This window comes from Pelobates fuscus, chromosome 2 (genome assembly GCF_036172605.1).
Source record: "Pelobates fuscus isolate aPelFus1 chromosome 2, aPelFus1.pri, whole genome shotgun sequence".
NCBI lineage: Eukaryota > Metazoa > Chordata > Amphibia > Anura > Pelobatidae > Pelobates > Pelobates fuscus.
This window is the reverse complement of record NC_086318.1, coordinates 246,432,128-246,448,066: the sequence shown is the minus strand read 5'-3', so window position 1 is coordinate 246,448,066 and position 15,939 is coordinate 246,432,128. Positions and strand designations below refer to the sequence as shown.

The 15,939-nt window shown below is 41.4% G+C and overlaps 1 protein-coding gene across 4 annotated transcripts in view; it reads right to left on the bottom strand.

Moving 5' to 3' along the window:
- Positions 1 to 15,939, bottom strand: part of HIVEP2 (HIVEP zinc finger 2) — a 225,863-nt gene that overhangs the window by 100,172 nt on the left and 109,752 nt on the right. The gene's annotated exons all lie outside the window — the stretch shown is intronic.

Sequence of the window (15,939 nt, the reverse complement as noted above, 5' to 3'; positions counted from 1 at the left end):
GTCCATTTTAAATCTCCAGGTTAGCTCACTTTGAGACTGATTTCTAAGTTGGTTGGCAACTCTCTAAAATTCAATAATTTGTGAATGATCATTGTGTGGCACAAATACATCTTTTTATAGAATCTCCTTCTCAAATTTAGTGAAGAAGATTTTTAGAATATTATGGACAGGATTGTCCATGTTAAAATCAGTAGTGAGGCAACCTGGCCCTTCCTCCCTGTCCTGCATAGTGGCAATAGTCAGTAGAAGAAAAAAACCCAGAGTAGAAACTATAGAAGTAAAGTGAAAGAAAAAGGGTTGATTAACCCACAGAAAAAACTGCAAAGGGGAGAAAAAACCTTAACGTTGGTGCACCCAAGGGACCCAGAGACAGAGCAGACCGCACGGCAGCAGAGGGAGCGACCGACTACGAAGAAGGACCGCCCCTAAAATGGCCGCCGGACGTGCAGTGAGCGCTCGCGGACTGAAACCCGGCGGGGGAAGAGGCGCGTGCACCCAGATGTTAAATAGCCGCGGCTGAAAGCCGGTACCGGGTCCCGCGCGGCACCCGCAGGCAAGCAGGGCGGGCGCAGGAGAGAGCAGAAAAAGTGGAAAACCCAGGGGACAGATACCAGGGATTAGACACCAGCGCAAGGGGAAAATATGAGAAGGAAAACACAAAGACTGCTGCACAATAAAACAGGCAGCAGCAAATAATCACAAAATAAGACAATCATAAATCAAATAATATACAATCATAAATCAAACAACCATGAACATGAGCACAAGAGCAAAGAACTTAGCTGTCTGAGGAAGCAGCAAAGAAAGAGGGGGATTGTGGGAGACACAGGCCTTATATAGCCACTTCATCTATTGTGTGATTGGTTGCCTATGTGCCTATACATTTTTTTTCTTTAATTTTGATAATATTTATATTCCTCTATCATTGCTGCTGACGAAATAAAGAAAGAGTTATGCATAATATGAGCCTCCGTGTCTTTAATAAAATTAAAGGTTTTTTGTTTTGTTTTGTTTTTTACTTTTCATGCAATGGAGGGCTCACAGACACACTGTCGTGTTAGAAATATTTGGGGGGAATTCCTAACACTAATTCCTTTTAGACTGTCTGAGTATTAAAGGAAGTGCACTTTGGAAATTTCTGGGGGGGCAGCTTTGGCTTCATCTATATAATAACAATGTGTGGTATGCATCAGAATTTGTTATGCAGCTTAACACTAACATAATTACCATGAGTGTAAATATGAGATGAGTATATACTTTATTTGTAAGGCCTGTATAAAATGTATACTTTATAGCTTGCAGCAATGAACAATCAGTCACTATTGCGTAACTTTTCCAACTAAGATAAAACTCAGTGTACAGCAGACAGCATTGAATTCAGTTATTTTTCTGACCTGGGAAGTACTGCAACAGTTTCACTGTAAATGATAGTTCGAAGCCAATTGGTTGTCACATGTAACTAATTCACCGTAAAGGACATGGCCTCATCCAGTCACAGAAACTATATTATTACCAGCACAGGCTCAGTGTATTCCAGGTTCAGTAAACACAGTCACATTACAATGCTTTCTACAATATGCAGTCATGTGTAAGTCAGAGCACAGATAGTGTCCCCTGGTCATGTTACGTCTGCCGAGGTAGACATGGTGAGTAATCACCAACTAAATAAATTATAATTGGTACATTGTCTCTGCAATCCAGAATCATTATTGTGTATGGGATCTGTTATGTAGTTTGAAGGTAATTAGGACAATTTAAATAATACAAAACTCAGTCCTTATTGTGCTATTGCCATATTTGGTTTCTTTTTCTGTTCTTTTTTTTTTTTTATTATTATTTTGGGGGGGTTGGGGGGGGGGGAAGGGTAATGGGAATTATCAAATTCTGTCCAACTGTCAATTGTTTCTTAATGTTTTTGTTTTATTTAGTTTTTCAATGCCCATCTAAGGGTGTGCCAATGGGTTTTATTACATAGGTTTGAGCCCTATTAGATACACTTAGCCATTAATAGTTAGACAGCAGATATTCCAGGAAGTTAAGCCCATGATTTTAAAGCCATCAGTGCAATTAAAATATTCCACATTTTAGACAAAGTGCAACACATATCCTGCTAAAGACTATTATACCAAAATAACACACACAAAAAATGTCAGATGCACTTTGTCTTTCACATACGTAGCTTGTGAGCCTGTGCTAAAATAAATTACCTAACACAAAAAAAATGACATGAAATTTAAGTAAAACTGCCTGAAATATTAGATCTCATTATTTTTTATCACTATATATATATATATAAATATGCACTTTATTATGACCATGTATAATGTAAGGCAGTAGCATGATTCATTTAACTCTTTGGTTGCCTACTGAAATTATTAAATACAGCATTAGGCACAAACACAAGTAGTTATGCAAAACCAGTTCTAATTTGTAATACACAGCACATGTTTCCATAAAATACTTTGCTATCAACAATGAAAACAAGCAGAAAAATGATAATGTTTCACTAACCAGTACATGTAAACAGTGCTCAAGACCCAGCATTTTAACATATAAGAAAACATATGTGTTGGCTTCAGACCCCAAAGTCTTTAGAAACTCACAAGGCTTTCCAGGAAACTCATCTGGATTCAGTCTTTGAAGGATATTTTCAGAAGTTTGGAATTATTACAAGAGATTCACTATTATCTTTACTATTCCAAAATGCCAGGAGAATCCCTCTATTTATGTTCACTTTAACTTTACCCAGGTTGCTTGTATATTTCAATGGAAAAAAGGGGGGAAATGACCCTAATTTGCATTCCAAATGTTCCATGCAGACTAAATGTTTTCCAGTCTTATCTGGAGAATGTGCATATTTCCTACAAAGAATTGTAGTAAAGAGCCCAGTTCTGTAATTTATCCTTTCTTAAAACAGCCAGATAGCCAGAACATGACTTATTTTTTCTAGTAATAATTGTTTTCCTTTGTTAATAACAGATTGTATTTTATTTTTTCCTTTCACACTGCCAAGACAGAACTGTTAAAAGAATATATATATAAAAAAAAGAAATGGGTTTTTCAACAAATGTATAAAACTTGGTAAATGGTAATTAAGGTTTTTAAATCACCCTTATACTAAAAAGAACTTGGCTTCAGCGACACTAAACCACAAGAGACATAAACTGTCAGATGCCATGCTCACTGGTCACACTAATAAAATACATCAGCTTTTGGTGACTTTTGACATTTGTTCTTGAAGATAAAAACGACAGGCCGGATTATTTTGTAAGAATGAATGTGTGTTTCTTAAAGAAGCTTAAACAGACAGAAGCTTAAAGAAACTATAAAACTTGCCCTTTGGTAAAACCCTGGTCAGGTCCTAAAATAGTTTGTGCTCACTTGTGCCATTACAGAGAGAACCAGTCCCACGGCATATCAGACTGATCCCACCCATAAGGGCAGTTTTGAACCAAAAGTCCAGCAAGTTCTCTCTGCACAAGAGATACAGCATACCTGGACGATCGTTTCAGCCTTCTTTGGGCTTCGTTGGTGAGGTGTAGCTGATACCCCTCTAGGCACAGTGAGCACAGGGTTCACATCTGGATTAAATAATTGTTAAAGGACCACTATAGGCGGGCGGAGCCAAGCAACAGACCTGAATGGTCGCACGCCACGCAAGCTCTGCAGCAAATGAGCACTTTGGACCCGCTAACAAAAACCCATCCCACCGAAACCGGGACCAAACTGACCCGCGGACTGCCACCAACTATATGAGCTGCAAAACTAAAAAGCCCAAGCCCGACAACCCGCGGCAACACCACAGCATCGGCGACATGTGGAAGCAAGCATTTAGTGCCCAAGGCCCAAACATGGCCTCCTACACCGACTACGGCTCAGATGTCTCCGATGACTTCACCACAGAGGCGGAAATGGAGAACCCACATGCGGGAATGCCACCCCGCCAGTCACGCCCGCGACCGGACTCCTCACCGGTGAATACTACAAACACTCCTACCTCCCAAGCAAGCCAGACAAGTGCCCATAGAAAACATATCTCGCTTACCACGAGCAACTAAGGTCCCAACAACTACCCCACAAGACCTTCTGGTTCGTTTCCAAAACCACGGGGACAAGATGGCGGTAATGCAGGCCACACGGAACCACTCACCGTATCCGTTTGAAAACATGCAGCTTTCCTTCTACGCGTACCTGTCGTGGTCCACTCTGGCATGGCGACGCACACTCCAACCCTTTACAGCTCTCCTACGCCAGCACAAAGTCATCTACCATTGGAGAGGTTCGCGCACACTTCTAATCCACCACGGGAATGCGGCCTCTGCCATTCGGGACTTAGAAGAGGCAAACAAACTGCTACCGACACTGGGAATTCCCTCAATCTCTCATCTCCCCTTGGAGACCAGTACCAAGCCGGCTCATAGCTCCACTTACTGCACCCACTGAACTCGTAAACCAGTTAAAACATGTTAAAACGTGTTAAAACGTGTTAAAACGTGTTATTGTTGAATTTTAAGTTATGGAGCACCCACACTAGCACTGGCAACCAAGGGCACTTTAAAGCCATTTACATATAGCTCCTCCGGGTCCCCCCTCCCCCCCTGGGGTAACAGGGATTATTTAAACAGCACATGGGGGCAGTAAATTACTTGCTATAGCCTGGCACCAGGTAGACAGACCACAATGGCCACCAGTTTATTATATGGTTATACAGTGAGGTCCACACAACACAGCACAGCTCCCACCAGCATAGAATAATTTTCATGTAAGCCCATACACGGCAAATTATTATGTTTCAGGACCAAACTTTAGGTTACCAATACTTATGCAGACAGCTATTGCCCCCCCACAGCCACACCAGCTACACTAACAATGCGCTAGAGCTATGTGCCCTGCGAATGTTACTCTCACATTGTGTTAATGTTATATGCCAAACGATTAACAACTTTATTAATGCCAATGTTAATACAACTTATAAACAAAAGTAATGCCACTGTGACAAAACTGATGATCAATCCATGCATGCTGTTGTGGCACTTGACACATGCCTGTAACTACCTAGTCACAGAAAAATAATGAATAAAAAAAAAAAAAAAGGACCACAATAGGCACCCAGACCACTTCAGCTCAATGAAGTGGTCTGGGTGCCAGGTCCCCCTAGTTTTAACCCTGCAGCTGAAAACATAGCAGTTTCAGAGGGTTAATCCAGTCCTCACGGAGTCCAGCGTCTAAAAAGATCCCAATAGGAAAGCATTGAGTAATGCTTTCCTATGGGCGGGTTTGAATGCGCGCGAGCCTCTCAGAAGCTGACGTCGATGGAGGTGGAGAGGTCACCAGTGCTGAGGGAGCCCGGTGCTGGTTTAAGGTAAGCAAATAAATGGTTAACCATTTATTCGCTGTAGAAGGGGGGCCCTAGTCACCTAAACGGTGACTAGGGCTCTATAGCGTTAGGAATACATATTTGTATTCCTAACGCTATAGTGTTCCTTTAACATTGCAATGATTTCTACATGGGCTCTAGACATTTTGCAACATCATATTTAATGTTTAACTCTAGAGATTCAAACATTCCTTGGAGTACAGACTGGTGCCTGTCTCCATTTGAAAATGTAGAAGTGGTTTATTTCAGCCCTCTAACTATCCCGAGCCTATACAGATATTTTGGCTGATCAATGAGGAAGTGAAACCTCCTCATTTTCGCGTTGGCAGCAGAGCCGGTGGGCAGTGAATGCCAGGGAATCCCCAGATTTCTCTTAAACTGCTTGAAAATTGTCAGACAAAACTCACTGTTCCCCTGTACCACTACAGTAAGCACAGTGATTTGACTCCACAGCTTCAGCAAGCATGTCTCCTTTTTGTTACTATATAAGCAGGACTCCAAATGTACCAGCAAGCATTCTGGCAAATTTGGGACTGTTGGCACATATATAAAATTATTCAATTTAGCTTTATAGATACTCTTGTCAGGCAAGTAAGCTGTAGGAAAGAAACAATTTCATGAAATAGTCATGTAAAACTATTTGCTTTACTTTCAAAATGTCTAAGCACTTCACAGCATTTCTACAAGGAATGCTGGTAAAGTAATTCTTTCAATTTCCATCAGACAGCACAATATATGTTTGAATTGTGCTGGCTCTGCCCCTGATCTGCCTCCTTGTCAGTCTCAGCCAATCCTATGGGGAAGCATTGTGATTGGATCAGGCCACCACTTCTGATTATGTCAGAGGAAGTTCACAGGCAGGGGCAGCAGCTTCAGACTTGAATACAAGTAAGATTTCTATATTTAGGGAGGCATGAGGGGCTCAGGGTGGCTAGATGGTGGTTTTAACCCTATAGGGTCAGGAATACATGTTTGTGTTCCTGACCCTATAGTGCTCCTTTAAGGGTAAGACAAGCTTTTGAAGCTGTGTCCTTAAGGAGTTAAAGGTTACTTCAAGTACCATGACCACTTGGTGATTTGAATTGGTCCTGCTGCCTGGAGTCTATTTGTGCAGCATCTGTCGTTGCAACAATGTACATACAGAGTTTAACCCCTCTTGTGCTGGAGGTGTAACCCCACCTTAACTGAGGTGTTATTAGCCGTCCCGGAGCTACCACTTTTAATGCACAGAATTACATTCATTGACTGATTGGGGAAGCGTGTCACCGGACCACCAAGGATCCTTGGAGCCCAGCAGAACCCAGGAACGAGGTCGTTATGACAAGTGGAGTAACTCTTCAACTTCGAACTTCAAAATCCCACATATCGCATTGAGTTGATAAAAGACCTGCATAACTAAATAAAGCCTTGGTGCATTGGTGAATCTAGGAAAATTACATAACATTATCACCATCAAGCACAAACAAATCTGTAAAATAAATATTTATGATTTACTGCCATGTAATTGTGTTGGAGATAAGGAATGTAAAAATAAATGAAAATACAGATTGCTACAAAATCTATTACAGTGGGAGAAACACCAGCATCCAAAACCAGAAACTGTAACACTCACTAGCATACAGTGGCTGCTTTCCTAGCAGCTGTGTGGGCTGCTGCATCCTTCCCTAGAAATCTTTGACCACAGAGAACATAAGGAAGGCCACATCTGTAAATAGTTTATTTTTCAATGGGTTACCACTGTACAAAGCATGCATCTTGGAACTTGAATCACCTGTTCTGGACATTGAGTTAATGCATCATAGTGATAATTTAATTTAAAGAGATTATGAGAATTAACCCCTTCACTCAGGGCAGTCTTTAACACGGAGCAAACAGGGGCCCAGTTATTCCTGGGGGGCCCAAGGCAGCTGCCCCGTGGGCCCTGCTGTCCTCAACAGTTTTTTTTTTCCGTCCTCTAAGCAGTCCCATCTGATGGCCCATGGACTTAGGGCCACCCAGTAGGCTTTTATCAGCAGGGACCCAGTCGGGTACTTTGGCCCTTTAACAGCGTGTCAGTATATCTGTGTGTGTGTGTGTCAGTATGTGTGTGCCTGTGTCAATATGTATGTGTGTGTGTTTGTGTGTGTGTCACTATATCTGTGTGTATATGTGTGTGTGTCTGTGTGATAGTATGTATGTGTGTGTGTCAGTATGTCTGCGTGTGTGTCAGTACGTTTGACAGTGTATGTATCTGTGTGTCAGTACATCTGTCTGTGTGTCAATATGTCTGTGTGCGTCAGTATTTCTGTCAGTGTATGTGTGTGTCAGTATGTCTATCAGCGTATGTGCCTTGGAACGGCTCATGATCCGTGTGTGTGTGTGTGTGTGTGTGTATGTCTATCAGTGTATGCGTCTATGTGTCAGTATGTTTGTCAGTGTATGTGTGTCGGTTTGTCTGTCAGTATCACTATCAGTGTATGTCAGTATGTCTGTATATGTGCCTGTGTGTATGTGTGTGTGTCAGTACGTCTACCAGTGTATGTGCCTATGTGTGTCAGTATGTCTGTCAGTGTATGTGCCTGTGTATCTGTATGTGTGTGTACATGTATGTTGTTAGTGTGTATATCTGTGTGTTTATCTGTATGTAGTCAGTGTGTGTATCTGTGTATCTGCATGTGTGCCAGTGTGTGTACCTGTGTGTCTGAGCACCAACATTAAATACAAATACACCCCTCCATTCAAACTTCAACATTACATACAAACACACTCCTGCACTGAAACGTCAACACTACATACAAACACATACTTATATTGAAACACGGCTGAGTGCTAAATACAACCCTGCAAACATGGGAAATTGGTAGAGCCCCAGCTGTCAAAGCGTTGTTGGAGTTGCACGACAGATAGGGTTCTACCTTTTGTCCAACCTTGCAATTAGGGGGCCCAATAAAATTCTTGCACAAGGGCTTTTTCTACTTTAGGTCTGCCACTGCATTGGGGTGGATGCCGTGACTGCATGCCAGGGAGTGGGAGGGGGTAAGCATGTTGGCTACAACATCTAAGTATAGTTAATAGAATTTATTTTTTAACATCTATTTGACAGCTGTGCTAAATTATCATAAAATAATTTCAATTCGTTCTTTGTCATAAACGAAATGCATCCTTTAGAACTGGTATGACATGGTAAGTAGTGGCCATATGTGTCCTGGACTTTTCAAACCTATCTTACAGCAAGGACATAAATTGCAGAATATGTTTACTTGGTGGTTTTGAAATTTATTTGGGGGATGGCATTGTAATCATGACATCCTCACAAAAAACAGAGGTGTTACAAAAGTTTCAGTAAAGGCATTGGTTACCAAACGCGACGGGCACACAGATGCGCCGCAAGATATCTTGCAGCTCCTGAGGCTGCTAGAGTTCACTCTCACCACTTGGACCACCAGGGCTTCCCTACCGGACCACCAGGAATTGCAGGAAATGTCCCCCCTCCCAGTCAAAGATTAGCAGGGAGGGGGGATATCATTTTTATTTAAAAAATAAAGTACATATTTATTAGTTTGCCCTCCGACACACACTGTGCCGCTCATGCACAAACTGCCCCACATACATACACACTGCACCCCTCACACACACAAACTACATCCTTCACAAACACAATGCACCCCTGTACACACACTGCACCCCTGTACACACAAACACACACACACAGTACAACCCTCACACACACACACACACACAGTGCAACCCTCACACACACACATTGCACCCCACACACACACACATTGCACCGCCCCACACACACAGACCCTATCCTAGCAGATGCAAGGTAAGTTGTCATACTGTTCTTAAACAGTTTGACTACTTACCCTGGGAGGGCACTACGGCACAACTAGCACGATAACCACTACAATGTAATGTAGTGGTTAATGTGCCTGGATTGTTTCTTTAAATAATCTAACAATGCCACTGCCAAGATGAGGGGCCCAGTATATACCGCAGTGCTGTACATATATACAACCTAGAAAATTGTTTTCACATGGGCTGCATTGGAAAAATATTGAAATATTAAGGGCGCCTTAAACCTAAAAGGTTTGGGAACCACTGATTTAAGATAAGGTTACGGGGTTGTTGTTGACATAACTATTTAGTGATGGGGTACCATTAGAGCTGGGTTGGGAGGGCTTAAGATTTAATGTTAGCACCAAAGTCACTACACTTGCTGTAGGGGCTATGATGTAAGGAATTTTAGAGTGTTTACCCCCTTGACATTTTTTGAAAAAAACAATTCAAGTAGAGTTGAGCGGACACCTGGATGTTCGGGTTCGCCAGGTTTGGCCGAACTTCAGCAAAAGTTTGAGTTCGGGACTCGAACTTGACCCCGAATCCAAACCCCATTGAAGTCAATGGGGACCCGGACTTTTGGGCACTAAAATGGCTCTAAAATGGCCCTCACCCCTGCGCGGCGGGTGGAGGCCCTACATAACAATGAGGGGGGGACCTACTGTCCTCCCCCCGGCCCCTACCCCTGCGCAGCGGGTGGGGGCCCTACATACAATGACGGGGGGACCTACTGTACTCCACCCCCCCAGCCCCCACCCCTGAGCTGTGGGTGGGGGCCATAAATAAGAATGTGGGGGGGGACCTACTGTCCTCCCCCAGCCCCCATCCCTGAGCGACGGGTGGGGGCCTTTAATGAAAATCTCCCCCCCTTCCAAGTTGACTAGGGGTCAGCAAGCCCCTAGTCACATCCCCCCACCCAAATACAAATCTATCCCCTACCTACCCCCCTCACCCTAAAAATTGTGAGGAGGGAATAAAATAACTAACCTATAAAAAAAAAAAACGTACTATTTGACGGCCAGGGGGGAAGACAGTAGGGCCCCCCTTATCCTTATTTAGGGCCCCCACCCCCCTTATTTAGGGCCCCCACCCGCCGCCGTGCTCAGGGCAGCAATCAAACACTCCATGCACCATAACCACTACAGTAAGTTGCATCTCCAAGATATCCAAAATCTCAAACTCTGCCCCACTCCCCACATGTTTATGCCATAAAACTTTCAGAATGTTTTTTTTTTTACAGCAATATACGGTGACAGAATCATGGGAGGTTGTATTTGTCAACATCTTTAGAGTGTGCATTATAAAAAAAAAACATGGAAACAATGTTGTAATGGTTACAATTACGTGTCTGTTAGTCCACCCATTGTACAGTGCTACGGAATTTGCTGGCGTTATATAAATAGTTAAATAATAATAATAATAATAATAATAATAATAATAATAACACAACACAATTATAGCACTTGTTATAACAACTATTGAAACTGAAACATATTTTAATTATTTTATCTTAAAAAAAAAAAAAAGAATAATTCAATAGAAATTCTGGTGTCCTGTATATGTCTGCAACCTCTAGATCTGTATAATCCCCAGGATCTTATCAACCAATTATTGCTATATCCATCATGCTTGCCAAGACTGGTTTATACTATAAAAACGTTAACCTAGAAGACGTGGTTCATTTGTCCCTAACAAGTGCTTTGCAGGTAAAAAAAAAATTAAACCATTTATGTATTTGCTTTTTGTAATGCTCCTCAGTACACTGACTAGACAAGTTCATAAATAATAAACACTTATCCTGAGTACCAGAAACATTAGCATCACATAAATCTCTCTCTAACTAATAGATAATAATTTACATCTATTGACCTTGTTCGTCCTACAACTGAATTTTTTGTTTGCAGAATTGATGTAGCCAAAGGTGTCCTGAATCTTGTTACTCTTGCACCTACGCAATGTTTCACCCTTGGCGACAATGTGGAGCGCTACACATTTCTTCCGAAGTGCTAATCACTTTTCACTTAAAATAACAAGAAACGCAAGACAAGCTGCTGTCACAGCACAAATGTGTTAATGAACTTTAAAAAATCCATGATGGCACTTCTGCAGTTTCGAAAGTGCTTAGACTACATCATGTTCGCTCCGAGTAATTTGCAACATAGTTTTTTGTTTTTTTTCAAATGGCAATTTTATATATAACACAAAGAAGTAGAGCGTTATCATAACACGAGAGCAAATTTTCAGCAGTTTAAAAAATTATATATCTGCAATAACCAGGTGTGTATTTATCACAAACATTTGCTTTAAATAATACCCATCATGGCGCACACAACATGTCATAAAAGACACAGAATATCTATAATTTAGCATAATATTTATTATAAAATGCCAAAATATCAGAGCATTGCAGGATGCAATGATACCTTTTTATATTGGACTAACATAATACCTACAGACAAGCTTTCTAGAGTTTTCCTGTCTTCCTCAGGTCTGAAACAATACTACTTCTCACCTGTTGCCCATACTAAAACATTTCCTCAAAGTTACTTCTGCTTTATGCTTGTTATAGGTCTGTTTTAAGTTACTGATATAACGGGGGTGTTGTTCATAAATATTTTTTCCAATTCTTTATTTATTGCTGCATGTAAAAAGTTGTAGTCATTATCTTGGGAAAGAGCAGCATAGTTCTTCAGTAATCACAAACATGGGCTGATAGCCCACATGCTACTGAGATACAATAAGAAACAAACAGAAATTAACAGTGAAATAATAGTAATATAATCCATTACCACTATCTCAAACATGGAGCCCCATGCAAGAGAATGAGCGCCCCTGAGCGCATTTACAAGGCACTTTTGAGGTATGGCGCTCTGTGGGAGGCATAGTGGGCCATAATTACTTTAGTCAACCACTATATCTTTTTGTTATGATCATCTCACTACGACGACTACAATAATAATTTGGTTCCAAATTTCTTTACATATTTTGGATCACTAATGAACTGCATGATCCACACTGCATTAAAGGGGCACTTTACGTACCCAGACCAATTCATCTTAATGAAGTGGTCTGGGTGCCATGTTCCCATCATTTAAACACTGCAAGTGAAACCATGGCTGTTTTTGCAGGAATGACAATGTTTACATTATAGAGTTAGAATGCCTCTAAAGGCTATCATAATGACAACCACTAGAGGTGCTTCAGCAGACCATCTGATTGTTTTACCATGCATGCACACTAGCCTCCCAATGCTTTCTTGTGGGAAAGCACTGGATTGACTAAGATCAGGAAACTCCTTGATCTTAGACAAGGAGGCAGGGCCAGACAGAGTGGTGCAGTGTGGGAGAAAGGGTTAACCATTGCATGGGCAGTCAACTATATTGTGACAAGGGCATCATAGCATTAGGAATACACATTTACGCTATAGTGTTCCTTTAAGCACAGCTCATTGATGTACAGCTTGAAATTCTCCTGTAGAGTGTATTGGTAACATCCTACTACCAGTCTGATTCCTGAAATCGTAACGCAAGTTCAAGCAGCAATGATCCAATCCCTCTTTTGCGCAGCTAGATAGTAGATATCTTGTTTACTATTTCTGATTTATACCAAAATTGGTAGCATTTGTCTTATGTATTCACATTGCATTCTTTAGGAAAAAGAAGAAATCGGTGAGTAATAGAAAAGCTCATGTTTTGGTTAAAAAAGCACACAAAAAAAAACCATGTACATCCATAAATTCAATGATTCAGTTTATAAAGCTGTGTTGTAAAGAACATTCTAAATATAAATATGACTCAGACATAATAATAATAAAACTGCTAATTTATAGTTTCACATATGCGAACCCATAAAACCCAGCTAATTTTTAAAATCAGATTCTCTATATCTGGTATTAAGACTTGGTTGATTGACTAGTTGGCTAAAAAAATGGCCATATCTCATAAAATGAGTTGTGGTCGGAAATCAGAAAAACCTCTGCTATATTTACTAGCATTGGCAGACATCTAATTGTAACATCTAACGTATAGGGTATCCTGATAAAGTGCAGAGAAAATGCTTGGTGATAATACAGTGTGTCAGAAGTAGGCATATATTGCTATACCCTCCTTGATACCCCTTTGATTCATAGACTAAAAACAAGACATTTACACATGTGGGGTCCGTGGGAACCCATCCAGTTAGACAAGAGAGTCAAATAGCATGTGTGAGAGATAAACATTTTTTTTTAAAATTACATTAAATATTAACCATGGGGGTCCACCACTTGCCCCATCTTTCCCCACATGGTAGAAATAAACAGAAGTCAAGAGTACAAGCCTTCTTTCTTCACCCCCTGTGTGATGGGATGGAAGGACTATGAGGTTTCTAAACCTTCTAGCCAAAACAATAACAGGACCGGAATATGTCCAGGCAGTAGATCTAATACCCATAGTTCTGAAAGGTACACGGATCCAGGTGGTCCATCCATAACACAGCAACAACTTGGTCATTGCTAATTTACCAAATAAGAAGTGTACGATGCTCACCAATTGTCTGTGAATACAAAGATCCAGGTACTGGTCTAAAAGCATACAGATTGATATTGTAGGTACCAGGTAGCAAAAGGAACAACTTGTTCTCATTTACTTATAAATAAATCAATGCCATCTGGATTTTTTTTAAATTACAAAAATGGCTTGTGTGTATGCTGTTCTTGTTATGTTAAACATCGTGTTGTACTTAATGCAAGATTAAATATAAGGTTATCTAATAGATCTGACCATATCACAATACAAAAATTTGCAGAACATATAAACCTCATTAAGGTCAGGTCCTTGACAATGCTATATTTTAGGGCAATAGTATACATTGGTTTACAACAGCTTGTCATAAATAAATGTAAAAAACAACACCAAAAAAATGAAAAATGTATACTTAAAATAAATACTTTTAAATACCTTTCCAATCTCTATAGTGGTATTCAAACAGGAAGTGTGTGAGATATATCATCCAGGACTTACTGAGCATGTCTATAATCATTGTTAAATTAAATATAAAAATAATATTTGAAACATTTTAGATAGTTTGTTACAAAGGCAGTTGTGATGGAACGCCGTCACCGAGTACCATGCCCACAGGTACCCACTTGTTTGCCTGCTCTTGTTTTTAGGTCCCCATGCTGGGGATCGCCCTATCTACTCCTAAAGGAGCCTAATCACTTTCCGGGGGAGATCCAGGAGCCTCATGCCTGCAGCCGGACTGTGACTGCGGCAGACAGTGACTGCAGGGGCCCTTACCCAGGAGCTACGAGTCCGGGCTAAGGACTGCCCAAAGAGCGCTCTCTTCTGTGCTAACTAAGCAGAGATATCTCGCGAGTCCCGCGGCCGTCAGAGCGTTGCCACGGATTACCATGGCAACTCTCCGCGCGGCACGCAGGCCATGAGAGTTAGACAGGGGAGCTGAAGGGAAGGTAAGTAAGAGCTTGCTGGGCCCCTACTGCACAGTCCATGTCACCGGACTACCAGGGAATGCTATAACCCCCTGGCCAGGTAACAGGCAGGGAGGGGGGACAAAAAAACCAATTCAAATGTTTTATTTTTTTTTAAATGCCCCCCATTTTACACACACTACATACCTACACATACCTACTACATACCTACACAAACACACACTCACTCTGCATTCACTATACACACACTACACAAACACACACACTCTGCATTGATTATATACACACTACACACTCACTGCATTCACTATACACTCACTACACAAACACACACTCTGCATATATTATAAACACACTACACAAACACACACTGCATCCACTACACACACTACACAAACACTGTATTCACTAATCAAATACTCTCACTGCATCCATTACACACACATATATTCTTGAAAACATAACAAATTCTGACTGGCATGTATATTTTGTGCATTTACCTTAATAACAAAAAAGACTTGCAAAAAAATAAATAATAAACATGTTCCATTAATAGTAAACTTGTGTAGAAATAGTAAAAACAATTTAAATGGTACATGTACAGAATATCGGTAAGTTATCGGCTATCGGCCTGAAAGATCACAGATTATCGGTATCGGCTCTAAAAAATCAATATTGGTCGATCCCTATGGTTGTACCAATAAAGCATCTCAGTCAGACTCCCAGAGCTGTGTGTCGGCCAGATCTGGGGGGGTGGAGGGGAGGAGGCAGCGGGGAAAGTCCTTGTAAGGACTAGGAGGGCTGTGTGTCACCCAGTCCCTGGGAGTGGATAGAGCTAGTCCGGTATCCTGTAGAGGCTAGGAAGCGGTCCCTGGCGGAGGGACCCAGCTGGGGTACCTTTAAACTTTTCCAAAAAGAGATAACACCAATTAGACACAAACATACCCCTAACATCAGGTCTCATGAAGCTACCTATTGTTGTACGTGGACCGGTGATGGGAATTGCACAGCTTTGCCGCCCAAAGGTGGTGGACATGCATAAAGGAGGGTTTGTCCAAAGAACTAACAGGTTAACTTGGCGTGAATGCTTGCCAGGCTGCCTGCCAATCAAGGAGCCAGCCCACTGAGGCCAGACCATGCAGGGAGTACAGTTTTGTTGCCCTACTTCCTAGTTCCCTGAGCATAGCATCTACAGATCTTGTTGCGCTACACTTTTTGTAGACAGTTGGTTGGGTCACCGGGGAACAAAGTCAAGATGACAGGATCCTGAAATCAGGACTGTTCCACAAAAATCAGGACTGCTGTTAGTCCT